At 55.2% G+C, this 27,499-nt stretch overlaps 1 protein-coding gene across 2 annotated transcripts in view; it reads right to left on the bottom strand.

The window, feature by feature from the left end:
• Positions 1 to 252: 252 nt before the first annotated feature.
• mRpL44 (mitochondrial ribosomal protein L44) overlaps positions 253 to 27,499 on the bottom strand; it is a 36,465-nt gene continuing 9,218 nt past the window's right edge. Inside the window, exons 6-7 of one of the 2 annotated variants that reach the window (XM_025300493.1) lie at positions 3,768 to 4,063; positions 253 to 577 (exon numbers count right to left, since the gene is read on the bottom strand). The gene's annotated coding sequence lies outside the window, so the exon portion shown is untranslated. The remainder of the gene's footprint in view (positions 578 to 3,767; positions 4,064 to 27,499) is intronic. The other variant, XM_011150374.3, reaches the window with a different exon arrangement.

Below are 27,499 nucleotides of genomic sequence, written 5' to 3'. Positions count from 1 at the left end.
CTCTCTCTCTCTCTCTCTCTCTCTCTCTCTCTCTCTCTCTCTCTCTCTCTCTCTCTCTCTCCCTCCCTCCTTCCTTTCGTCTCCTCTTTATCTGCTAATGCTGTTGTATTTTTTGCTCTTGCTCTTGCGTTATAACGCACCACGCACACATATACACACACACGCACGCACGCACGCACGCACACGCACACGTACACAATCCACCTTCTTGGAGCCCTCGCTCTCACTCTTGCGTGCGTTACCCACTCGTGCGCGTTTTTGCTTTGTTATTACTCTCCTCCTCCGTCTCCTCTTGCACCCCTTGTTCGCCGCCTCGTCGCCGTGTTCCGGTTCCTTCTCCTGTTCCTCCTGCTCTTCTTCCTCCGTCGAGCACACTGCACCGCGCACTGTCACACGCGTCCACGTTCACTGTCACGCGGCACCGCACGCACACACGCGTAGACACTGGCCGCGGTAGTGGCAGAATCGCCGAATCTCTCGTTTTTTCCTCTTCCTCTTCCGCTGCCCCTTCTTGCTCGCACCGTTGTTCCTCCTCCTTCTCCACCTCGTTTGCGTGTCGCCGCTTCCGCTGCGATCTCTGTTGGGACGGGGTCGAACGAGAAAGATCGAATTAATATACGTAGTGCGGCACGCGGGAAATCACGCGAAAACAATACAGAGATAGAGATAGGTCAAGAGATAGATCGAGAGAGAAAGAGAGAGAGAGAAGGGGGGGAAGGATAGAGAAAGAGGGGGGCGAGAGAAAGAGAGAGAGAGAGAGACTCTCCGCCGCGAGCACGCGGAATCCGCGGGAGAACACGCCGCGGGACTTCTTGGCGCGCAACACGCGGAAGCGCACGCGCACCTGATCGAATGGCGGCGGCGCGACTCGCGCGCGACACGACCGAGTCCGCGAATCGTACGATATATATCAATGTCGCGATGGGTCTTCGAAGGATTTGTTTATATCGCGAGTTTATATACCATCGCATCTCGTTGCCGTATGCGCCGCGTCGCGCCGCGCCTCGCGTCGTTTGTAATTTTCGCGCGTGTCGTTTACGTTCACGCGCGCGGCATTACCTTACGTAAATACGATGAGAGGTCGAAGCGACTATCGAACGATCGCGTCCGCGGATCGGATTGCACGAGCGTGCCGAGCGATTGGAGGAAAGAACGAGGAGAAAGAGCAACACGCGAGAGAGGAAGCGCCGCGACGCGTGTTGTTGCCCGCAGACGTTTCTCGGCGAACGTTTTAAGCAGCGATCCACACACGACTCGTATTGGAATTACCGTCGCGCGCGCGCGCGTGCTCACGAGACGAGAGAATTCTCTCGTCTGAATGATTGAGTCACTTTCACATGGCGATATCGATCGCAGTTTATTCGACCGTCGTTAAATATCGCCGGTCCCACCAATCGTGCCGATTGTTGCGCCGATCGGGCCGACGATCGCGTGCGCGCGCGATTACAATTTGCTTATCACATTTATTTTTATCTAGACGGGTTTTTCAGATAAGTGCGCGTATTTAGATACTCGCCACATTTAGATACGCGCCAAACAACTCTAATTACAAACCCGCGGCGGGTGGGGGAAGGAGTGGGTGGGAGGAGGGAGGCACCGGTTCCCTAGGTTAGTATACCTAACCTCGGGTTACGCAACTCGAGTATTTCGAACCGTCGCGTCGCGTCGCGTCGCGCCGCGCCGCGTCGTCGACTTCGTTTTACGGCGAAACGAGCGATATAACCACGTGTCGCGCGTTGTTTAATCGAAAGACCGTTGCTCCGGCGCTCGCATGTACGTACGTGTCATTATGAAGAAGACACACGCGCGACATGTGTCCCGCGAGAATCGAAAGAGCGCGCGTGCGCACACACACCGCCGCGCTATTAATACCGAGATGTACGCCAATATACGCGTATTTCAAGAAGCGATACGTTCGCGATCCTCTCGCCCCTCGCAGTCGCGCGCGAACGCGCGACGCGAGGCTCTCCTCACGGCGGCATCGCAATGGGGTTAACCACCCTTCTGAATTTCAGAGACGCACGGCTGCGGCCGTGCTGAATTCTCGACTGAACCCTCCTCTCGCCGCCCCCCTCGTGCGCGCACCTGTCGTTTTACGGCGGTATATATTAAATTAGGAAAAAAATTGTTCCGCGCTCTCGCGCCCGAGCAATTATACACTATTTATCGCGCCTATCTCTGCCCAAATGAGTTCGCCAGGCGAGAGCGCGAATTTAGATCCTAGCTACCGGCACCCAAACAACTCTAATTACAATTCCGCGAAAAGCGGGGGGAGGATGCGCGCGCGCGCGCGAAGCGAATCCAATGAAACCCGCTAGATAAGTCGGACGTCGAATTTATCTTCCCGTAACGCGCAACCCATGCACGTGTGCGTGCGTATTTTGCTCATGTATGTATACGTGTGTGTGTGTGTGTGTGTGTCATGTGTCAGTGTGTGCGTGAATCGTTCCTTCTCTCTACCGGCTCTGACGAATAATTATATTTTAATCAAGCGTCCGGCCATCTCCGAGACTCCGTAATGAAAAACCAAAGACTCTCCCTTTCTCTCCCTCTCTCTTTCTCTTTCTCTTTCTCTTTCTCTTTCTCCACGATGAGAACGGCCACTCGCCTGTGTTTTACCCGACTGACCCTATCGGCGACGATTAGTCCGCGCTCGACTCGACTTCCGGTTCAGCTGTTCGCACAAAGGTTCGCGTATTTGTCGACCGTGCGCACGCGACCCCGCCGCGCGCTTCGTGTCTCTCCTCTCCTCTCCTCTCCTCTCCTCTCCTCTCTTCTCTTCTCCTCGCCTCGCCTCGCCTCGCCTCGCCTCGTCTCGTCTCGCCACGCCTCGCCTCGCCGCGCCTCTCCACGACGTTGTTGCCCGTTTCGCTCTACCGTCCCGCTCTCAGTTATCCCCCAACCAGTCTCTACCTCTCCCTCCCAGTCTGCCTTCGCGTTTCCCCCTTCCCCTCCTTGCTATCGCTATTTCCCTCCCTCGCCCTCTGTCTCACCCCCTCTCGTCCCCTCCCACCTTCGCGTCTCGTTCCGCGCGACCCGCTAGCGCTCAAGGTAGGCGCACCTCACGCGGCGCTGCTCGCCCGAGAATTTCCTCATTGACCCGCGCCTCCTGCGCTCCGTATTCCACCTGCGACTCGTCATCGCCGTTATTAATATCGCCGCCGCCACCATGCGTCCCCGTTGCCGTCGCTACGGGCCGCTCGTTATCGTTCCCACGACGGGACCACGCGCGTTGCCGGTGCCGCCACCGCCGTTTTCATCATCGTCCTCGTTGTCGTTCTGGTCTTCGTTCACGCGCGTCGCGTCGCGTCGCGAAGAATCGGCCGAGGCAAGGTACGAGCAAAGTACGCGACGGCGAAGTCGCTTACAAGGTATCAGCGGGTAACAGTAATAATAATAGTAACGCTCGTCGACGATCGGTGATGGCGATTACAGCGAGCGGACGCGCGATCGTGATTAATGAATGATCGTCGGGAATGAATCGAGCGCTCGCGTATATATTCGGTGTTTGCGAGTCGCGCTCGCGCGCGCGCGCGCGCGAGAGAGAGAGAGAGAGAGAGAGAGAGAGAGAGAGAGAGAGAGAGAGGGAGGGGAGGGAAAGAGGAAAAGAGTAGGACGAAGATCCCGATGACGGCGTCTCGGGGAAAATGACGGACGCGACGACGTTTCTCTCTCGCACGGCGAAGGTCCGCGGCCGGCCGAGGAGGAAAACAGCCGGTGCGTCCCGCGACGCACCGAGAAGCGAGCAAACGAGCCCACGCACTCACACACGCGCTTTATTCGCCCGACAACGACGAGATCAGCGAGCGATGGTCCTCTCGCCCTTTCCCGCGGTCGGACGCGTTTTCCTCGGTAGTGCCCGAGTCGTGCCTCCTCACCGTCGCCAGCTCCTCCTCCTCCTCGTCCGCTGTTTCCTGTCCGAACTCGCCGAGTGTCGACCTCCCGCTCGTTGCCCGAGAATCCTCGTCCTCCGTGCCTGCCGGAAGCCGTCTCGCCGGCACTCGTCGTCGGTGTCGAGGACGACGATCAGCAGGACCGACGGCTGCGACCGATGACACTCCACCTGCCGAACAAAGTACGGTGGCTCGTTAGGGCGGAGAAAAAGAGAGGAGAAGAAGCAGAAGGAAAACAACGCGACGGTCTCGCGGTTCGAGTTACATTCGCGCGGCGTCAACCAACCCCCGAGGAAACTTGTTAGTCGTCGTTAGTCAGCGTCGAGTGACCGTTCGACGTTAGGTAACTGGATTTCCCGCGGGGCTTGAAATCGGAATAATCTCCGCGGCTCCGGATTTAGCGGAGGCAGACGCGCGTGCGAAAAGATCCCCCCGGCTTATTAGTTTGCGCCGATAGCGGCGCGTTTGACGCGCGAACGCTCGCGTGGCGCAGTCGGCGCGGCGATCGTTGGATGAAATTTCGCCAGGCCGACGAAGAGGACTCGCCTCGAGCTGCGAGGTTGAGCGAGCGAGATGAGTATCTCGCTCTCTCTCTCTCTCTCTTCACTCTTCTTCCTCTCGGTTAGCGAAGTAATCGCGGAGACTAATTATCGGCAGCACACGGCTGCGCACACACCGAGCGCTGGTCACGCGATAACGAAACACTTGTATCTTCACAGAATATTCCGCGTGTCTCGGTCCCCATGTCTCCCCCCTCTCTCTGCCCCCCTCTATCTTTCTCCATTTTCCGCGTAATCGGCCGGCGATTACGCGTCCGCGTATTTCTATCTACGACTGCACGTGAGGAGGAATTAGCATGCAAATGAGCGAGAGAGCGAGCGACGTGACGCAAGCTCTCTCTCTCTCTCTCTCTCTCTCTCTCTCTCTCTCTCTCTCTCTCTCTCTCTCTCTCTCTCTCTCTCTCTCTCTCTCTCTCCCCTGTAAGTACACGCGAAAGAAAAGAAGAGACAAGCTGGAGATGCGCGCCGGCGATTATTAGCATCGATTCGGCACATCGTGCCGCGCGCTCATTATCCGTCAAGTTGCTGAAAGAAAATTGCGCCTCGTGCCCCGCGCGCGCGCGGCGGTAAGTTATGATTGCGTTAGCGTTTACGAGAAGCGGCCGATAATAGCCGGTTATTGACCCGCCGTCACCGCGCCGCTACAGGCGGCTTATTAATCGACACGATCGAGCTGGAAATACGTTGATATTTCCAGGTCGCGCGGGCGACCATTGCGCCAAGTGAAATTTCAGTTCATCCCCGGTTTTTGCCCGCGCAACATTGGCAAACGAGACGCAACGTTTCGCGTGAGGAGCCCTCGTAAATACACCGCGTACCTCCGAACTAATACCACGTGGAGCCTCCTCGCGCGTAGACGAACCGTCCTCACGACGAGTGCGATCCTCGAGAGCCCGTCCGTCACGACGACGGACGCAACGGTAAAGGGGAAACAGCCGGGGGCGCGAGGGAGGGAGGGAGGAAGGGAGGAACAGGGGCGCGCGAGGAAACAAAAGAGAGAAATACGTAACACGCGTTTCGAGTCCGCAGCAGCCGACGTTGCGACGAGATACGGCAATTACGACGGGATACGTGTTAGCGAGCACGCACAACGAGGTCGATCGATCTTTTCGCAGTGGGAAATACTGCAGAAGGAGGCATCTGCCGCGCGTTCGAATCGCACTGCGTCGGCGGGAAGCGCGGGTCGATCCGCCGATGTGTGTGTGTGTGTGTGTGTCTGTCGAGTACGCGACAATAGCAAAAATGGCAAATATCAGCTGTACAGGACGGCCTGGGCTGGCTCTCTGTCTCTATCCCTCTCGCCTATCCTCTGCCCATCTATCTATCTCGCATTCTCCCTCACGAGTCCGCAGCGCGCGCGATCGATTGTCTCGTTATGCGGCGCAAAAACAACGACATCGATGCCGTTGCACCGACTCGTCTCGTCGTCTCGCGACTCGCTCCTGAGACGTCTGTTCCTTAGGCAAGCAGAGTCCAGGGGCTCTGAACCAAGCGCCTGTCCGGGTTATATAAAATTCCACCGCGTCGTGTCGGTAGGAACGTCAGCGAGTTACATAAAAGGCCGGCGGCCGGCTCGGTACGACGCGAGGCGACGTCGGCCTCCGACGATCTTGTTAAACGTATCGGAAATTGGTCCTTTATCGTGCGGTTTTAATCGAGATAATGAAGTATAAATGTCACCGCTCGCGACGACAATTTTTTCTCGCTTCCTCCGCCGAGCATACGGGAGGAGGCGCCGAGCATTGTCGGCTCGAAGACACAGGAGGCTCGCTCGCTCGCTTGCGTGTGAATGCGGGCCCCGTCGCGTCGCGTCGCGTCGCGTCGCGTCGTAACGACGCGGCGAGGCGAGGCGCTATTTGCCTTTCGTCGCTCATTTTCAAGTAGATGTCAAGCAGGCGGAATTTTAATCGGACGCTCTCATTCGAGGGAGAAAAAAGGCCAGACGTCGCGGAGGGTGAGACTCGTCCAAGTTGGACCGGGTCGAGTCCCGAGCCCCGCTCGAAAAATCGCACAACGTGGCGACTCGTTGGTGGACGTTGGGGACGGGGGAGACGGGCGAGAAAGGGGGAGAAGTATCTCGTATATACATCACAGAGAAACAAATGACCTCTCGATAACCATCATTGATTGCGGCCGCGCCGCGCATGTTGAAAGTTTTCTAGAAATCTAATCGCGCGTTCCACGTCATTAACCGGCTCGCTACAAGCTGAGTCATTGCACAGTGGACAGACTCAGGCTAATGTGCACTTGGTCGTCCACCTTGAGGACATTTCCTTTAAGGTACCCTCGCGCGTCCGCAACCCTACCACACCTTTGCCGCGGTCGTGAGACGTCGTTCGTGGTCGTCGTGAGCAACGCGGCGCGCGTTCGCGTCTCTCCTCGTGATACCCGACGCGTCAACTTCAGCTTCAGCTTCAGGTAGCGGCGAGGAACGCAGCGACGCGAGAATTCGCATTTTTGCTCGCTATCGCCTGCCTCCTGCCGCCTTTCCCTGCCTCTCCCACCCGTCGATGCGACCGATATCAAAGATACGACGAGTATCGAAAGGCGAAATATACGATAATACGATAAGTCGATAAGAGATCAATACGAGCCGTACGAGCACGCTTTGCATCAGCTGTTCGGCTAACGCAAAACGAAGATAAGTAATAAACGCCCTCTTCCCCCCCCATCGCTGATACCGAAGTTGCGTTTCGAGCACAGGTCGAGCAGCCCCGTGCGCGCGCGCGCATGTGTGTGTGTGTGCGTGCGCGCGCACGCAACATCGCCAGCGACCATCCATCTAGCTGCAATCGAAGATAAAGTACGCTTGCTGAGAGGAGAGTTTCGGTATCGATAACTAGACGATATCAAGCTCGCGCTTTGTACACGACACGTACGCACGCACGCACGCACGCACGCATGCACGCACGCACGTACACGCGCAGCCAGCGCGTGCAAACACGCATACACGCTTCTTCCTCGAGGCTCTTTCGCGGTGACGCAGCCGGACTGGAGAACATCTTATTGGCCGCCTAACGTAAACACGCGTATGTGTCGGGGGAGGGGGAGCACACCCCTTGTCTCCTTACATCATGGAGTCCAGATATCTCTTCCGATCCCCCTTCGCCCGCCTCCCTTCGTCCGCAGCCACCGTACCCACTCCCGCCCTCACCTTTAGCTTCGCCCATTCACCGTTGGTGCTGCGTCTCGCATCTTCTCTTCCCCCTACCCGCCCCCTCAACGCTTCACTCTCTCTCTCTCTCTCTCTCTCTCTCTCTCTCTCTCTCTCTCTCTCTCTCTCTCTCTCTCTCTCTCTCTCTCTCTCTCTCTCTCTCTCTCTCTCTCTCTCTCTCTCTCTCTCTCTCTCTCTCTCTCTCTCTCTCTCTCTCTCTCTCTCTCTATCTATCTATCTATCTCCATCTCCATCTCCATCTCCATCTCCATCTCCCCTTGTACCCTTCCCCACCCGGCTACTTCAGCGTCCTCCTCCTCCTCCTCCTCTTCTCCACCCGTTCTCGAGAGCCCGGCGAGTGTACTCCACGTCGCCGCGGCGCGTTTCTCCTCCCTGGCTGCTGCACAAACAACACGGCGCACGCATGCGAGTTCCACTTCTCGTCTCGGCGCTGCACCATCGAGCTCATTCCCTCCGACGAAGAGCGTGGAAGCGGTTACCGGCGCCCGCTTAACCCTTGACCCTTCGTCGCGCGGCCCGAATTATTCCCGACGTCCCTTTCGGCTCCAGGCCGGTTTGCGAGCGAGCGCGAACTGGTTTCGCCCCCGTCCGTCCAATTCGCGCGCGCTCGTGTGACTCGCTATTCCGGCATCTAGCTGGCTGACGCGAGAGAGAGAGAGAGAGAGAGAGAGAGAGAGAGAGAGAGACTCGCATCCATACGTCATTTTCAAATATAGCGGCGCATCAATATATCAAGAGAGCGGTTCGTCGCAATCGCGAGACGCGACGTCGGTTTCTCGTGCGGCACGGCCTATCTACCTCCCTCTCTCTCTCTCTCTTTCCCACCTGTCAAAAGCGCCCCGTGTACGAGAATCCTGATGACTTTGGTCGTGACTGTAGAGCGACGGAGCCGAGTTTACATGTGAGGTGCACATCGTGGACTGCACAACAGCCAGTGCGTATTGATTTCCGGGCGTTAATCGCGCGGACGATGAACGCGGAGCGAGATGAAAGCGCGCAAATTAGCCGGCAGGTACAGCTCGATCGTTCTCGCTCTCGCCGGCGACTATACACGCATTCCGCTACACCCTTGACAAAAGCCTTGACTTTTCGGCGAGGTGAGACGAGGCGAGGCGAGGCGAGGCGAGGCGAGGCGAGGCGAGGCAAGGCAAGGCAAGGCGAAGCGAAGCGAGACGAGACGGGACGAGGTGAAGCAAGGTGAGGTGAGGCGGGGCGAGGCGAGGCGAAGCGCGCGGGCGGATTTCGTAAGCGAAAGCCTCGCTTCGTTCGTTCGTTCGTTCGTTCGTTCGCTCGCTCGCTCGCTCGCTCGCTCGCTCGACCGCCTCCACTCGACCAGATATCTCGCAACGCTCTCGCATCTATCTCTCGCCCCGGTACTTTCGCCCGGCTGCCTGACTGGCTACGTACTCCTCTTTTTCCGACCGTATCGATTGTTGTGCGAGCGCGGACAACGCGACGGCGAATGTAGACGATTTCATATCAACGACTTGCGTGCGCGAGAGGACTCCTCCGTGAGAAACAATGATCCGTCGGGCGAACCCGTCGTGAATTTTCCCTCTTTAATTCACGCGCGCGCGCGCGCTCCGTCTTGTCGTTTCGAGGCTCGACGACGAGTCTCATCGCGGAACGGGAGAGGCGCGTGGTATCACCGTCGATTCGCAAGACTTGATACGCCCGGGATAGAATTTGCGGGAGGACGATTTTCGCGCGACACGCGGTGACTTGCGGATTATTGCGCAATGTTGCATTGTACGCAGAGCGCAGAGAGCGGCGAGTCGGGGCGACTGGCATCGGGAATCCGATGAATTATTTCTCGATCGAGGGCGTAGAAGCCGTGCAATCGCGACGCGCGTAGCCGATCGTTCCCGCGTTTCCAAGCGTGCGCCGGCTCGTGTTTTGTATTTTTAGAATCGTTGCGTCGTATAAAACCGCCGGCCGCGGGGAGAAAGTTCAGAAGCGGCCGTGTCAAAGGATATTTTTGGATCGTTACGGCGAGCGTGTATCGCGCGCGCGGCAGTTTACGCTACGCTTGGAAACCACGACGACGACGACGACGACGACGACGACAGCGACCACGAGGACGAAGACGACGAAGAAGGCATCAGCCCTCGGAACCCACCGCGGTCGCGCTCGGTGATATCGACTTTCTCAGAGCTCGCTCGCTCGCTCGCTCGCTCTCTCGCTTTGCGCATTAGACGTTTGTCGAGAGAGAGAGAGAGAGAAAGAGAGAGAGAGACGGTCCCGGGGAAAGTAACAGTGGGAAAAATTAAAGATACCACCGGCGTATCTTTGGCGGGGGAGGGGGGAGGGGGGCGGGGCGAGGTGGAGAAAAGCGGGACGCGGCGCTCGGCGCTACTTTAAACCCGGAACGGACGATTTTTGCCGCGCGCGAGAGCGAGGTACCCCTCGCCGTTATCGATTAAAACGCCCCACCTGCTGGAGGTTATAAAAACCGAAAGGGCCGCTCGCTCGCAGCGGCGTACTTTACGTGCTGTACGTGTACGTCTGCGCACGTGTGTGTGTGTGTGTGTGTGTGTGTGTATGCACGTGTGTCTGTGACTCGAACCTCGTAAATCAGCGTCCGCGTCGGTCGGTCGGTTGGTTGGTTGGTTGGTTGGTTGGTGACCTCGCGCGACGACTCCGACACACGACCAGCAGCAATTATTCATTCCCGCGAGCTTCCGAATCTTGTTACGTCTCGGATATGACAGCGATATTCTACCTCGCGATCTCAAATTTCCCCGCCAGACTCCGACTGATATTCAATTTTAACCGCTTAAATCTGACATTCGTAATTACGTAGAATCTCCTGTTTGTTTTATCACTTAGGCGCCCCGTCGCCGATGACGACGTCGATGACGACGACGACGCCATGGTATCACGTAACGCCACATCCGAAATGGAATATTTTTAGGTTTTTTGCGCCAAAAGCGAGTCGCGCCGAAATATAAATAACGAGTACGCGCTCGGAGAAAGACCGAGCGCTCCTCCGATATAATCGCGCAGAACGTAACGTGATTAAAATTAATATCCGTATTAATAGCGCGATCAATGCGGCACATTGAATATGCTCCGCCGAGACATTGAACGAGCGGGCCGATACGTACTGGCCGGGTCGGAGAAACCAGCGGGGTATAACTCGCGCTCGTCCGCATTTTTTTCGCGAAATTCGTCGTTCCGTTATATATTTCCCCATCGTTTACTCCACTTTTCCGGACACGTCACGTTGAATCTGCCGCTTTACACTTTGACAGCCGCTGGACGACTGTGTCGAGCGGCGCCGGATATCTCCGTCGAGCGATCTGTCACGGTTAATCGAAACTTTGCCGAATCCTCGGAGAACGAGAGATGGATAAAAGGATACTATCGATTTTTCCAGAGCGTTGTTCAAACGTAATTTCCTCTCTCAGAGACAGACAGAGAGAAACAGAGAGAGAGAGAGAGAGAGAGAGAGAGAGAGAGAGAAAGAGAGAGGGGGGGGGGCAGAGAAGGGGAGAAACAGAGAGCAAAATTCGCCGCGGGGGAAATTTCCACGAAGCGCACCTTCGATTTATTTTTTTCGCGCAGGATCAACACCTATCCACCGTCTCGCGGAGCGGCGATGAAACGAATCACCCTGTGCACACCACGACGTCCTCGGCTGACGATCGCGCGTACGCACAACACGGCAACGCTCGTCGGCCTGCCGTGCATCGCTCGCCGATGCGCCAAGTCAAAATAAACGATGTACTCTTCTCTCTTCGCGTTGACGTCGACGCCGCCGTCGCTGCCACCGCCGATGGGAGCGGCAGCGGCAGAGTTGCTAGTGCAACGCCCCGCCCAGCACGATTCTCTTCTTCTTTGACCCTCAAGCAGACGTTGTCGAAATTTAGAGCATTAGGTGGCGTCGTCGCGAGGTCGACACACGAGCTTGACGACGACGACAACGACGACGACGACGACGACGACGACGGCGACGACGACGGCGACGACGACGGCGACGACGACGACGACGACGACGATTCACCACGTGCGATTATCGCGACGCGATATGAACGAACGACGAGCGAGAAATTTATCCAGCGGGATTTCTCATCGGCACCAACATCGACGTGTATTTTCCTCCACGCAGATACCGCCCGACACGTACGCGGTGCGTCAATAGCTTGATCGCTCCTCGGCGCGCGTGTAAAGGAGCGTTAGTTCAAGAGGGTCGAGTTAACATTATTAAAATAACGAAAACTCCGTTGAATTAGCCGGACTATGGGAGTGGGCTCTAAAACGCCAGTTGAGCAAATATTTGCCCTCTTTTACGGCACCACTATTTCCCTTTCCTAACGACCGCCGCCCCTTTTCCTATTTCCTTCGGCCGTTTTCTTTATTATCGGAGATGGCAGAGGAAGGTTGTTTCTCTCCAGTTACTCGGGGTTTCGACTTTCGACTTATGGACTCGTCAGCCCCCCGAGTCGACGCCGCGTACGACTCCGTCGTGTTCGAGCTTCAACCTCGTCCTGCGTGAGTGCGCGTATAAACGTAAAAAATGCATCTTTCAATTTCTTCCTCTCTTTGATACACCGACTGTTTTAATAACAATTGGAATATCTAGGATCGTCTGGTATTTATCATTTGTTTCCAGCCTTTCTCTCTTCGACCGATCCGTGGAAATGTAGTTTTTGCTTCATTAATTTATTATTTTATTAATTCACTCGCAACATCGCGTAGTTTGCGTCTATTTTTATATTCCAACTAACGCAGCGATATTTATACTGGCAAGAATATCTTTGTCTGGAGTACATTATTAATGACAAAAAGTTGGTTTCTAAAATAAACTAGAAAGCGAAATGCAAAATAAACTCGACGTAGGACGACAAAGACTCGAGATGCTGCAAATTACTCTTAAAGATAAATTCGAAACCACCTTGAGCCTTTTTGAGAGCCCTGGTGTTTTATTTTACAAATTTAGCATTATTTTAATAGACTGGCGAAAATTACGAGAGATTACGAAGACTTGGAAAATTGATGCGAAAATGGAAATTACTGTTTTTCATAGAGGTATACACGCGCGCATACAGACAAAGATAAGTAAACTATTATCAGACAGCTCCGAAAGCATTCTATTGAACGACGTGGGCAAATGGACAAGAGAGCGTCTGTATTTTCAGAGACATTATATGCCGCGTTTTCTTCAAGATACGCCGGTGCGGAGACACTCAAAGGGTTAAATATAAGATCGAACTCTGCGAATACGGGTCTCGGGAGAACCCGCCATCTTCTCGACGCGCGATGAGGAGATCGCAAACGCGGGGTACGCTTGCGGGATCGATTGCCGCGAGTTTCGCGAAAATTGTGCGCAGCGCGTGTGGCCGGCGTGTACCGAAGGAGAACCCGCACGTTCGTCGTAGTCGTGCGCGTACGTTGTTTTCGACTTGTACCTCTCTTTTGCGACCTCAGAGCGCCTCGACAATTCGCCTATTTCGCGGCATTTTCCGGGAGATTAATATACCCGACGTCAAGTACTCGGCGGTGCGCGAATCTCGACGGTCTCGTTTGTTCGCCAAAAGCTAAGCGACGTTCTTACTCGTTCAGCGACGCGCATGTCGCTTACGGGTCTGAGTCACACACGCGCGTTGACGAGGTAAAAATCTGATAAACGAGGACGACGTCGTCGTCGTCGTCGTCGCCGTCGTCGTCGTCGTCGTCATCGTCGTCGTCGTTGTCATCGTTGTCGTCGTCGTCGTATCTCTTTTCCCCCGATATGCGTACTTCTGCGAACGGGAAATCGCTAATGATTAGCTACGGAATAAAGCAGGTTGCGTCGCGAAGCAAGTCCGACAAGATCGATGGCGAGTCTACGCAAGAGAGGCGGAGTTGTACACATGTGCGCACACATACGCGTACACGCACACACACATGCACGTACGTATACGCGTATACGCACACACGCGCGCGCGCGCGCGCTATGTCACGCGAAGAGCCTTTCTCTTCGGCAAAATATCAAATTACACTACCAAATCTACAATGTCAGCTGCTTATACAACGGGTCCGAATAGAAGAATTCGCGTGATTCATCGGGCCCGAGAAATTTCAGCCCGCTGCGAATAAACGTACGGCCGTGAGATAACGCTATCTGCAAAGATAGTACAGTGAAAAGGAAATAATAACGATACACAATATTCGCAGTGACGTATAGTCGGCGGAAGAAAGGCTGCAACATCTTTTTTCCCCATTTCCTCTCTTTTTTCAATGAGTTACGCGACGGGAGAGAAATTGTATATACATATATATATATTTTCTTTTTTGCCTTCAAATAATTCCCAAAAGATAAACTTTCCGGTGTGTACGCGCTCGATCGACATGACAGCCTTTTGCAGTTGCGAGAGGCGTAGGTTTACCAGAATTCCTCGATCATACACATCGCGTCTGTACATTCGTGCGTCACGACCGCCGATTATTCGATAAAGCGGAAGAGACGTATCAACTGCTACTTCTTTATACGTAATTTCATGTTTTGCGTTATAAACATGGGACGATTTATAAATAACGGTTATGCAATATCGATGTTGTTGTCCTTAGATAATCGACGTGGTCGCGATACACGAATAGATAGATGAGAGCATTTATTCAACTGTTTCGGCTGCGAGAAGTGTAGATCGTGCCGTTAGGTGTTAAGATAATAATACATACACCAGATATATATATATATATTATAGCTTCTCTCGCATAAATTTGTTTCCGAGCAATTTAAATTTTGGATCATCGGCAGAATGTATCTCTCTCTCTCTCTCGCCGCAGAGGCACGGTAAATTTTGTTAACAATAGAGAGTCTTCGGTGCCTAAAATGCGATATAAAAAGGCGCACACAGAAGCGAGGGAAGAATAAATGAATGCGGGGCGTCGATATGTTCCCCGGCTGGCAAATTCTACAGCAACATTCCCCGCGAGGCTCTCGCCGAGTGTGGCAAAATTTCCGCGTGTCTCCGGCGAAAGTATTATTCCCTCGAAAAGAATCGATCACGAGAGCGCGCTATCGCGAAATTATACGCGAGGAGGCAAACGAGGCGACACGCGAGCGCGCGTCATCATCGATATTTTTTCGCATTGAATCGCGAATGACCGTGTCGCGAAAAATCGCGTCGTTGCGTTAGCCGTGTCTCCGAGCGAAACCGCCGTAATGCTTTTGGCCGTGCGCGCGCGCTCCTTCTCTCTCTCTCTCTCTCTCTCCCTCTCTTTTATGCGCGCGCGCGCGCGTACGCGGCGTTGCCAAGTCACACGCAGCGACGATATACAGGGCAGGCAGGCGAGCAGGTAGATCCGGCAAACGCGGAAAGCGACGTCGCTGGCCGCGCTCGCTTTTCGTGACACCCGTGTTGCTTTAACCCTTTCAGGGGGGACTCCCCGCATACGCATCGCAGCGGCGACTGGAGGGGGAAGGGAATGTAGGATACTTGCAATTTCTTCTCGAAAACACCGGCCTACATCGAGAGCAACATACCTTGGCCGACGCGACCGCCGCGAACGAAAATGAGCCCTGCGCTCATTCGTGACAATGGGATCGCATTGATGGGATCGACCGAACGTCGCCGCCGCCACCGCCGCTGCTGCCGACGACGACGACGATTCGAGAGCTCAATTTCATCTTATCGGGAAGCGGCATCGGCACGGCCCGTTGAAAAAGTCGACGAAATTATAACGGTGCCGGATCCCCCTCGCGGCACGACGAGTCGACGCGCGGTGTGAACGCTCGTGCGAGCGCGAGGAAGTCGCATTGTCCTTTCGGGGGCGGAAAGAGCGAGGCGCGTCGTTACGCGGCGAGCACGAATTGCGTAATCGTTCTATCGAGGGAGGCGGAGGGAGAGGGGAGAGAGGGAGAGAGAGAGAGAGAGATAGTAGTCACGGCGCGAGAGATTGCGCAGGGTTTATACGTGCGATATATAAAATTGACGGCTCGGCCGCGGCCTGGCGCAGTTTTTTGCGAGATATCCCGACTTCCGATAGCGTGCGACGAACGCGGACATTCGCGAGAGATCGACGACATCAGCACGCTCGTCGTCGGCACGACGAGAGTTTGTAACTTCGTCGTGCGACGACGACATTCGCATGTAACGTCGAAAGCGCGGCATGTAACTTTCGACGGTGAATAGATAACACACGATAAAGATGTGCCGGTGACGCGTCCGCGACTTGTCGCTGTGTACCGACATAAGCAAATGATGAAGTAACCAAATTTTTTTCGATCGCGACCGACCGCTCTCTCTCTCTCTCTCTCTCTCTCTCTCTCTCTCTCTCTCTCTCTCTCTCTCTCTCTCTCTCTCTCTCTCCCTCTCTCTCTCTCTCTCTCTCGGTATCGCCGGAGAAATACACGAAGCGCGGCCGTCCTCGGCGAATCGTCGTTTTACGTAGAATCGGCAGGCGGCCGCGAGCTGCTCCCCTCGATCAAAGTATCCGGCAGATAACCGATAAGGATACTCGATAAGGACACACGAGCGTCGACTTACGTAACGGATGGGCGTGTGCTGCGAAATTCGATTCTCAGGACGCGATGTTTTCGTGAGATGCGCGACAGTCGGCCGGCCTTAATCCTACTCCCTGCTAGTTTCCGAGCAGCTGCGTCTAGCTCGGAATTCGAGGTACATCCGATTCGCACCGAAAAATGATGCGTCTTCGTCTCCCCGGGCAATTATCGACTCGAGCATTTTGAAGAGAGAGAGAGAGAGAGAGAGAGAGAGAGAGAGAGAGAGAGAGTGAGAGACACAACCACGACGTACGTCGAAGCGCCGTCGAGCGAACATTAGAAATTGCAGATGAGGCAATTATAAGAAATGTGTGAGCGGCGATATCGAGTGTCTTACAGAAATCTGTATATCGCCAGACACATTCGGAGATTCGATGAATATTCACGGATACCTTGGAACTGGAGCTTTCCTAATAGAGCACGAGCCGCGGAGGCCAAGAATGCTCCGCGCGCGCGGCGGCGGCGGCCATCTCGTAAGGTCGTTTCGAGCTGGTCGACGTGTACAGGGTGTATCAAATGTCGCGCGCTTTCTCTCGACGACGCGCGGGCTTAAAGGCCAGACCGAGTAGAGAGAATGTCGCGGCTGCTTCTCAATGTCGAGAGATGGACTATCGCACGAGACGTTACGAGAGCGCATTTAGAGCGTAATAACTCCGAAAAGAGCGCGCTCTTGATCTCGGGAAAAAATGTGTAAGATAGTCGGATAGTCGCGCACGGGAAAAAAATGTCGGTTCGTTTAACCGATTTTCCATTATCAGGGGCGGAGGGGGGCCGGATGAAAAATCGGTTGCATAAAGATTCCCGCGCAGGGAGGGTTCCTCTGTACGGTCAATTGTTCTCGGTTATCGCGACCTGCCGTTTATAACGCGGCCGGATATTCCCGACAAATATTTTCGTTGGCGATAGCGAAAGAAATTACCGCCTCTCTCTCTTTCTCTCTCTCTCTCTCTCTCTCTCTCTCTCTCTCTCTCTCTCTCTCTCTCTCTCTCTCTCTCTCTCTCTCGTCGGCGAGTTTTCGCCCGTTCCCTCTTATTCAGTCACGCGAGACCCAAGATTTCTTTTCCGTGTAGGTATTTAAAACGCGCCTGACACTCGACGGTCACTCGCAGCGTAGCCTATTCGCTCGTCCGACGCTGTTTCCCGAGAAATTGCCGAAGATACGTTTCGTAATCGGCCGATGTGCGCAAAAACACGACTTGAACGTTGTTGTCGGCGACGAGACGGAACACCTCGCGGCTGCGACAGACGGCTTGCAACGCGCAAAATTGGCCGGAAAATTGGCCGAAGGTGCGCGAATTAACAACAGCCGACAAAGTTGTCGTGCGAGCATCCGCGAACTTCAAGCATCTCCAAGTTCCTGCGACGTTCTCGCAGGTGAGCTTCGCAACGTGCGTGCTGAGGAACGTCGCGCGTCAAGACGTCGCGCTCCGTCGCTCGTAACGTCCCCGTGAAATCAGTACATTGTTTTCCGAGAAAAGCGGACATAAATAAATAATAAAAAAGCCCGTCCGCGCGTTGCGCCGCCCACTTTGCGTGTTCTCGATCGTCAAATGTTTGACGCGAGTCGAAAGAAAGAGGGGGAGAGAGAGAGACAGAGAGAGAGAGAGAGAGAGAGAGAGACAGAGAGAGAGAGAGAGAGAGAGAGAGAGAGAGACAGAGAGAGAGAGACAGAGAGAGAGAGACAGAGAGAGAGAGAGAGAGAGAGAGAGAGAGAGAGAGAGAGAGAGAGAATCCAGCTCTCTCTCTCTCTCTCTCTCTGGGAATTTTTGAGCTTTACCGCCGTAAGTAAACTATTTCTCGCGAATCGAACGAACAAAATTGTCGCCGAGGATAAAGTCCTGCTGGAGTGAACTGGTGGGATTTTTATTCCTCAACGCGTCATACTTTCTCCGCTTTGTCGCGAGCGCGGCGCTTATTCCCTCGGTCCCTTTCTTATTGTCCTCAAATAACGCACGTTTATTCACGAGCCTCGTCCTGCGTTCTGCGTCTCTGCGAATGTTGAAAAAGACTGCAGCACCGAACAGGACGGATATAAAAAGAACAGCGCAATCATCGCTCGCGCGCGCGCTCGCGCGACCATTCGCGAAACTCGCGAGTTCCGCTCGTTTTGTAGGCGCATCATTTTATATCGTCTGCGCTCGAAATAGCAAGTAAGCATCGCACGCTCGCGTGTTTCGGCGAGGGACAAAAGGCGGAGGCAAACGGGGAGAGAGAACACCATCGAAGAAGACACTAGGCGATGCGCGCACGATCGCGCGGACAGAAAGATCGTCCATTATTCTCCGCGCGAATTTCGCAACGCATTTCCAGCGGGAGAGGATTTCCCCGCTGGAGCCAGCCGGCTGCTGGCTGGTCCCGAAGCTCAAAGGCGAAAAAGGCAACGAACATCGCGTCCATGAGATGAGACAATAAGTAGCCGGCGGAGATACAAAGTGAGCTCGCGCGGAATCTCCCGAATACACGCCAGCGATTTTGTCGTCGTCGTCGTCGCGCGCGCGCGCGCGCCGAGCAACGCACACTTTCGACCAAGTTCCGCGACTCGTGCCACTTTCACTCTCGGTCCGTCGGCTAATGAAGCATAGCCGAAACAGCATGCGACCGATAATACTCGGCGCGCGGGCTGCGTAACGAGCGATTCGCGAAAGAACAATGCAACCGCGAGCCGGCAATGTCGCGCAAGCGAACGCGCCTCGCTCCGCTCGCAAGCGCGCGCGGCGCGTACGCTTTGGCAGCGGACGCCGCGCCGCGGCGCGTGTTTAAATTAGCAAGAGCGTGCGAGAAAATCATAAGCAATCGGCGCGCCGGCGGTCGAGTCTCGCGAGCGGGAGATCGGCCAGCAACGGAACGAAGGGCGCGTCCGCGCGTCTCGCGAGAGGCCGCGCATCGCGGACGAGAAGATGAGGTACAGCTTGGGCCCGAAGTTGGCATGAGACGACGAAATGTTGAATAATTGGGAATAATTCGCGCAAATCATCGATAATAAACGCAAGGAAGCGGACCGGTGTCGAGCGGCAGTCTCGAGAGAGGACGGGGAGAAGATTAGTCTCACACAAATCGCTGTGTCGTTCTTGATGCTCTCCTTTTTTTACGTGTCTCTCTCTCTCTCTCTCTTTCTAATAACGCTTCGCGTGAATGAATTCAACTTGCGTGTCTTCGCTCTCCGGAGTCGCGCTAAATAAATACCGTCGGCGTTGCACGTCGCACTTCTTTCGTGGACGGATGACGAATCGCGATCGAGCCACGTAAGATCGCGCGTCGACGACGACGTGAGCTCGGCCGCTCGCGGTTTCGAGTCACGGATCGGGCTGTTTCTCTGCACTACGGTATTCCCCGTGACGCAAGTCCCCGGACGAGCGGCACCGAGGGCTTCGCGAGGTCACCGATCGCCGCGGCAATTTTTATCGGATCTCGCGAGCCTCACCGTGCCCGAAAAACACCACACCCGCACTCGACACTCGTCGTGCAATTTCAACTTCCTACCGGATGCGAGGAATGCTTCGTCGATCGACTTCTCAACTAGATTCCAGCGAGCCGCGAGAGAGAAAGAGAAAGAGAGAGAGAGAGAGAGAAAGAGCAGATCGACGGATTTTGCACCTGTCCGAAATTCCGAGTCGACCTGTCACTTCTTCCGAGGCGATAAACCGCGCACAACACGAGCGGCGAATTAGTCGCGAACCGGTCGAACTCGAGGAATGTGTGTGCACGCGTCTTGCGTCGCCGCGCGGCCGAATCCTGCGAGCGTCATCCTATTCCTCGTCGATCTCACTAACCAACACTCCTCTCTCGACACACGTTCTCGCTTCTCGACACTGTCCGATCTCGACGCGAAAAATGAAATTGAAACACTGCAAGTCAGGGAAGAAGGAGAAACTAAGGGAACGAGAGGACGTCGCGATGCGACCGACACGTACCGTCGCATCGCGTCGCGTTGCGTTGCGTCTCGCCGTCGAAACGACGCGATCAGTTCGTGCACGCAAATTTCTGAACGTTCGCGTTCGCGTGAATCCAGAGAAAGAGGAGTGAGTCGGATCGAGTGACGAAGTGACTCGCGCCAGCTCCTCCTCCTCTTCCTCCTCCTCCTCCTCCCTGATCTCCCGTGGAGAGAAAGAGAAAGAGAGAACACCCTTTTCCTGCTTCAAACGAACGAGTTGGTCCTTTTCAGGACGCGATAGCATCTTCTCTCGCTCCAGAGAGCGAGCGAACGAGAACGACTCGTGACCCGGATTATCATCGTCAAAAGGCACAATGAAGAAGTTGCGTATGATATACGTACGATCGTCGGCGGTCGCGCTGCTCGTCGTCGTCGTCGTCGTCGTCGTCGACGGTGGCGGTCTTCGCTATCTTCAAGTTCACACGCGAAGCGTGGCCGCGTGCGCCGTTAGATATTCCCCTATTAATAGGTCCGTTATTTTCGTGCTTCGTTCTCGAAACATCGCGCGGTCGGTGCTACTACTCGCTCGTGTCTCGACGACACTCGCTGGTGCCTCTTTCCGGGCTGGACGGACACAAAAATGCGGGAGCGCAAAGGTTGAGCCACCGCGTACGGTGTGGATCACACCGTAGTACATCACACATAGGGAATACACACAGAGTGTGAGAGAGAGAGAGAGAGAGAGAGGCGGCTCGACGAAACGAGACGCGACGAGACGATGACTCTTCTCGTCGATGACGAGAAGACGCAAACCAGGCGAGTAGGCGGACGGGCAGGCAAGGCAGGTAGGTATCGTACGAGTACACGACGATGAGGTGAACCCACGAGGTCGCCGACGAGGTCGACGACGACGAGGGTTCGAGGTACACGAGAACCGGAACAGGAACGGGCCGAGCCGAGCCGAGCCGAACGGGCGCGGGCGAGGGGGCACCAGCTGGATGATGTATCACGACGAAGGAGCGGCAGGCACGGGCGTGATAGCGAGCACACTCGGTCGGTAATCGCGGCACCTTCGCATCAGCGCATCGATGCGCATCATAAACACGACGTGTTGTCCGGGATGTAGCCGACGACGACGAAGACGGTCGCGATGGGAGGCGCAGGCTGATCGAGAAAAGAAGGGTCGGTCGGACGAATGGACGAATGAGCGAGGACGAAAGAACGATCAACGAACGAACGGGCGAACGAGCAGGCGAAAGAACGAACGAACGAAAGGAGCACGTACGATACGTATTATAACGTGGTGGAACACGCGAACCGCTCGTACACACGGACGTGCGGTCGTGACAAACGCGGTCACATACTGCGGCGCGACACGACGCGACGCGACGCGACGCGGCGCATAGCGTCGCGGTGTTCTCCGACCGCGATCGCGACGAGAGACGTTCGGAAAATACGTATTTCACTGTGCACTGCACGGCGACACTGTACTGTAGGCTGTTTCTCGATCTCGCCTTTCGGATGCAGGTGCGGGCGGAGGCGTCTCACGTTGTCGTTGTCGTCGTCGTCGTCGTCGTCGTCGTCATCATCATCATCATCATCGCCATCGTCGTGGCGAGAGACCTCTTTTTTTTCTTCCTTCCCCCTTAATCCTTATCCCGCTTGATCCTGAACGGGGAATGAGCAGGATGAATAAGGGGCAAGGGAGAAAGAAAGAGAGAGAGAGAGAGAGAGAGAGAGAGAGAGAGAGAGAGAGAGAGAGAGGAGAGAAACGGAGACGGATGGAGAAAGAGAGCGACCAGGATGGAGGAGGGAGTGTGAGAGTGTGTGTATGTGTGTGTGTGTGAGAGAGAGAGAGAACGTGTTCGTGGCGTGTATAATTCACGTCGTATATACATACACCGAGTGTGTGTAGGTGCGTGGATACGCGTGAGAAAGAAAATGAGAGATTACGCACACTCGCGTGATTGCCTAAAAGAGAGAATGAGAAGCGAGAGAGAGATAAGGAGAGATGGATGGATGGAGGAGGGAGGAGAATGGAAGAGAGACGGAGAAAAAGCCAACAAGCGAGCGAGCGAATGCTAGAAAGAGATAGATAGGGAAGAGAGAGAGAGAGAGAGAGAGAGAGAGAGAGAGAGAGAGGACAGAGGGGGGAGGCAAAGGCAAGGACAAAGACAGAGACTGAGAAGGAGCGATAGATTTGACAAAAAGGAGCACGATGACAAGATGCGCGTTTCGGTGCAGCGGTTTCTTAGTCCTTCGTGGCGAATTTCGTCGTGGACGAGCTGTTACGAGACGCGATCATGCCTCCTCTCTCTCGCACTTCTTCTTCATACAGCGCGCTCGCGAGAGGACGTTACCAACGAGCACGACGACGACGGGAACGACGGCGGTCGCGCGGTGATCACGATGACGAGTATATAACGATGACGGCGACAATAATGACGACGATGACAACGGCAGCGGAGACGACGGCGACGGCGACAACGATGGGTATCCCACGTCGCTCTTACCCGCGCACATGAACCTTCCTCGTTAACACAAGAGCCTTACCCGCGGCAAACTATATCCTCGATATATCGTATTCCCCGACGTAGAGCCGATCGCCAGCAGCAGCGGCGAACAACGGCGACTACGGCGACGGCTGCGGCGGTGGCGGCGGCGGCGGCGGCGGCGACAGCAACAACGGCGACGGGTCACCGCGATTAAAAAACACTCGCGTTCTCGCGCACTCGCGCTCCGACGACTCGGTGTCTCGCTGCACGAAAATCGGTCCGGCCGGTCCACACGGCGTTTTCAGGGCCGCCAGGTTAACGTCACGAAATCCACCGCACACAACCATAGATCCAAACGGCGAACGGACGGACGTAAGGACGGACGGCAGGCTGGCAGGCAGGCAGGCAGGCGGAATCACGGTGAGGCGCGCGGGGGGAAAGGGAGAGGAGCGCGTCGGGGCGGGCAGCGGCCGCGGGGTGAGGGTAACGGGCCGCCGTGCGGCGGGTGCGGGACGTCCGGGCGAGAGAGCGCGCGGCGACGGGACGAGGGGTCACGCGGATTCTAGAGTGGGGTGAACCGAGAACGACCAAGAGAGTGAGCGAGCGGGCGAGCGAGCGAGCGAGCGAGCGCGAGATACGAACGAACGAGCGAGTGAGCGAGTGAACGAGCGAGCGGCGTAGCAGCGTCGCGCGCGCGTTCTGCGAACGGGAGGGAAGGGACTGCGCTAGCCCAGGGCCGGCTCAAGCGCTGGCACCACTGTCGCCCTGCCTTGGATTCTGTCTCTCCCTTCCCCCCTCTCTCCCCCCCTCTCTCTCTCTCTCCCTCTCGATTAGTCGTTTCGAAAGGAGGAACGCTGATGTTCTCGCGCGGGCGGATCCTCGCGCGAGAGTCTCTTGAGCTGGCAGAAACCTCCGAACGACGTTTTCGTCTTTCGATGCGGTCGAATCGCGCAGCGGATGCGCGCGTACAACGATGATTCGCGTGGAACACCCGATCGCGCTCTCGCTGCTGTGTGTTGTGCATCGGGGCAGCGGCGACGGCGGCGGCGGCAGCGGCGGCGGCGGCGGCGACAGCGGCGACCACGAGCAAAGCGCGCTCGGCTACATCCTGAAAGATCCCCGACTTAAAGCCGATGGCTCGAAATGTCGACGCGGCCGCGAGAGCGATCGTTGTCGCGTATGCCTTGAATCCGTCGAGCTGGCTGCGCGTGTAATGTGAATATGCGAATATATTCGAACGATGTCGAAGAAGAAATACAATTCCGGCTCGTCGATTTTGCCGATTTTTACGCTTTTTTTTTGTAACGTTGGACCGCACTGTTCGTTGAAATTCCGTCAGCGATCAGCGCGTCCCTTGACTTCTACTTTCACTCGGGCTTCCATTTTCTGTTATTTTTCGGTCCGCCGAACGCGCGCGCTCTTCTCGCATGTAATAAAAACGCACAAAGGGATCGCTCTTTTTCTCCCTCTCTTTCGTCTTGCGTCTTGATTTCCACTGTGCGAACAGGGACAGAAAGAGAGAGAGAGAGAGAGAGAGAGAGAGAGAGAGAGAGAGATTGATTTGTCCGTTTTGTAATTTGCAAGCGTCTATTCCGTGCGGCATCACGACGCGTTTTGCGTTCAAAAAGCCAAACGTTCTCGGTATACCGCGAATTTTATCGGTCCCCTCGTCGTCTCGCTCGCCGGACACGTTTAACAATCGCGGAACAGACGCGATCCGCGCGAATAATGCGCCGAGAAAGCGACACGTTCGATACACAAGTGCGATTCCGCTCCGTCTCCGTTGTTTCTCTTTCATAGACCGCGACAACGTGTCGCTCAGCTGTGTCCGTCTTGTGACGAAATTAAAACGAGACACAATAGCAAAGTTTTACACCGCGAATACGTGCCTCTCTGCATTTATAGATTTTTACGTTTATACGTATCCCATACAAAGAACAAACATATATTTTATCTAAGGGGACGAACGTTTTCAGTGGAGGTTTGTAAAAATATCATCTTGCTCCATCTAAAGACGGCCATTTTAATACACGTTATATTGCATTGTTTTTCGACAATTGTATCGAGTTTTCGTCTCGGAGAGATTGGACGCAGACACGAGCGAGTTTCAGGTTGAGAGACTCGAGAACAAGGCATCGATAGACGCGCATTTTTTCGTCCCGGTGCTTCGCGATTTCCGATTCTAAGCGACTTCGCGATTTCCGATACCAAGTGATATGGAGGGCACGCGAAATCACCGCTACGGCACTGTGTCGAGAGTACAAGCAAGCAAGTAGGCTGGCTGCCTGGCGGCCAGGCGAAGGGGAGTGGAGGGGCTTTGGCGATGGTGGTGGTAGGGATGTCGGCCGTTGGCGGGGGAGGGTGTACAGTTGATCCCGGCCGCGCGCGGAGGGAAGGAAAGCCCGAGAGAGACCGAGCGAGCCAGCGAACACACGCGAGGGAGCGAGATGGCGCGACGTGTCAAACTCACGGCAACCATGCACCGTCGTCGAGCACGCGATGCGGCAACATCGCAGAAAGCCCTCACAGACACCAGGCATCCTCACATCCACTAACACTCACAAGTGTACGGAGAACGGCGGACCAGAGAAGGAAAGAATCCCGTTTTGCCGTGCTGGAGGAGATGGAAAGAGATAGCGAAAGAGGGGGGAGAGAGAGAGAGAGAGAGAGAGAGAAAAAACGAGTTATAGGCCAGAGAGTGGAGGGCAGAGGGACGAACATGCGGAGCGAGCGAGCGAGTGTGAGAGAGAGAGAGAGAGAGAGAGAATGGGGGAGAAAAGACAGAGAAAGCAAAAGAGTGAGAAAGAATGAGCGAAGAGTGAGAGAAACGAAGACAGACGGAGAAAGAGAGAAAGATCCTCCGAGCTCTCGCGCAGGCTACCAAGTTTTCCAGCCGATCTCTTGAGATTTCAGGAAAGCGTTTGGTGCATTCGGAATACGTATATTTATACATGCGTCTACTGTCGCGGTTTTATTCGTCGGACGCACTTCTCGCATTCTAGGTACACAATCGCCGTCGAGACCGCCGTCGCTGACGTCGCTGCGGCGTGCACGCTCGAGGAAGACCGCTTTGTCTCGAAATTACGATAATTTTCTCCGCATCGCGAGACGAGCCGCTATCGAATCGCATGAGAAATAACGAAATCCCGCGCGTGCGAGAGCGAGAAAGAGAGAGGGAGGAAAAGAGAAAGCGAGAGAGAGAGAGAGAGAGAGAGACGAACGTCTGTTTCCTCGTTTCCGCTTCTGTGAGCCGCAGATACGAAAATGTTAGGAGCCACCGAGCGGCCGAGATCGACACCGTTATAATTTCTTTCAGAGTGCCGCAGCACATCTCCCCGTATTGGGCGACACGAAGAGCCGGAGCGGGCGACGGAGATGATGCTCGTGCGTCGTTGGTGCGACGAAAAAGTTCTAAACTCGCTGAAATGTCATAGCGACTCGGAGTCGTTGGAAATCATTATTAATACGTGACGACAGTGTATGTGTGTGTGTGTGTGTCGAGCGCACGCGCGCGCGCGCTCGTACGTGCGCGCACACATACTCACGTGCCGACGTGTCGTACGTGCGTGTTGTCTCACGAGTTCCACAACCTTTTTACGACCTTCGTAAGCTCGTGGCTCCGATCGGACAATGAATAAGTTAAACAAAAACGAGTTAGTAGGTCAGACGCCCCGCTCGTTCGTGCTGCATCCCCAAAGTTTCGCACGATAAAGCGAACAAACACGCGCTACAGCTCGGCCGCGCGAGCGAAGATGATCGCTTGGTCGATCTCTCAATCTCGCTCGATGAGCGATCGACGACGACGTGTGTGTGAGACCGCGCTACACTCGCGGAGGATAGAAAGGTCGCCTGTAATTTTCTGCGCGAGTTTCGGGATGTACTCCAGCAGTCTAGTCCAACGAGAGAATTCGTCTTCGCACGGGAGAATCCCGTAGCTCGGCACGGCAAGGCGAATGCGTTTTGAAACTCGTACGAAAAATTACGGACGACCTTTCTGCCCACGACCGTACACTCGGTGTCCCATATGCCCGGCCATTGCCGCCACGGTTACTCGCACGGTTTTCGACCTTGCGTACACAAGCGAAAATCGTGCACGGAATCTGCCGTTGCCTGCAATCGTCTTGACGTACACGACGCGCTCCGTGCACGTACGAGGAAACGTGGAAACGTCCGATCTAATTGAATCTAATCCGCGCTAAAGCTGAACGATTCGTCTCTTTCTCCCCCTTTCCCCCATCTTCTTCTCTCTCCCTCGCGAGAAAATTTCCTCGCTCGCGGAAGTCGCGGCGATATTCGAGCGCGATAAACGCGTATGCGTGCTAACGCGCCACATACAATGTGGTATTTATTGCACCGTCGCGATGCGAAAGAGTACCCCTCTTGGAGGCGGTCTGGAGGGGACGGGGGGCGACGTCAGGGGGGGAGCTGCAGAGCGAGGAGCTTTCGTAAACACGCGACTCGTTCCGTTATTCCCTACAGATATTCGGAAAGGGAATTTTGAACTCGCCGTTATCGATTAAACGCCCGCGTGCGCGCGTTACTTTAATGTCGGCGCACCGAGAGAGCGAGAGAGAGAGGAGGGGGGAAGGGAGAGAGAGCGAGAGAGAGAGAGAGAGAGAGCAAGCGAGCGAGCGAGCGAGCTGAACGCTTCAATGTCACGCGCACGAGAATTTATTCCCGTGCAACCGTGCAACTTCCGAGCGCGGAGGGTTCGACGGAGGGAGGAAGGGACTTTCTGAACTGGGGGACGTTCTTGGAAAAAGGGAAAGAAGATGGGAAAAAATTGCACGCGGAATAATAAAGAGATGACACCCGCGCGCGCTCGCATCTGTTTATCGTTCAACGTCGTTACGTAGAACGACGGGATTCGAGATAACGGCTGCGCATACGAAACGGAAGGTCAATGGATGAAGACGCGAGAGTAGTCCGCACGTAGTTTACGCTTGCGAGAACAGCCCGGCAGCAATGTCCGCCGCAAAATTCTCCCCGCGCGGGGCGTTACGCGCGCGCACAC

Source organism: Harpegnathos saltator, unplaced genomic scaffold (assembly GCF_003227715.2).
Source record: "Harpegnathos saltator strain DR-91 unplaced genomic scaffold, Hsal_v8.6 scaffold37, whole genome shotgun sequence".
NCBI classification, from domain to species: Eukaryota; Metazoa; Arthropoda; class Insecta; order Hymenoptera; family Formicidae; genus Harpegnathos; species Harpegnathos saltator.
The sequence above is the reverse complement of the archived record's forward strand: the minus strand, read 5'-3'. Positions and strand labels throughout refer to the sequence as shown.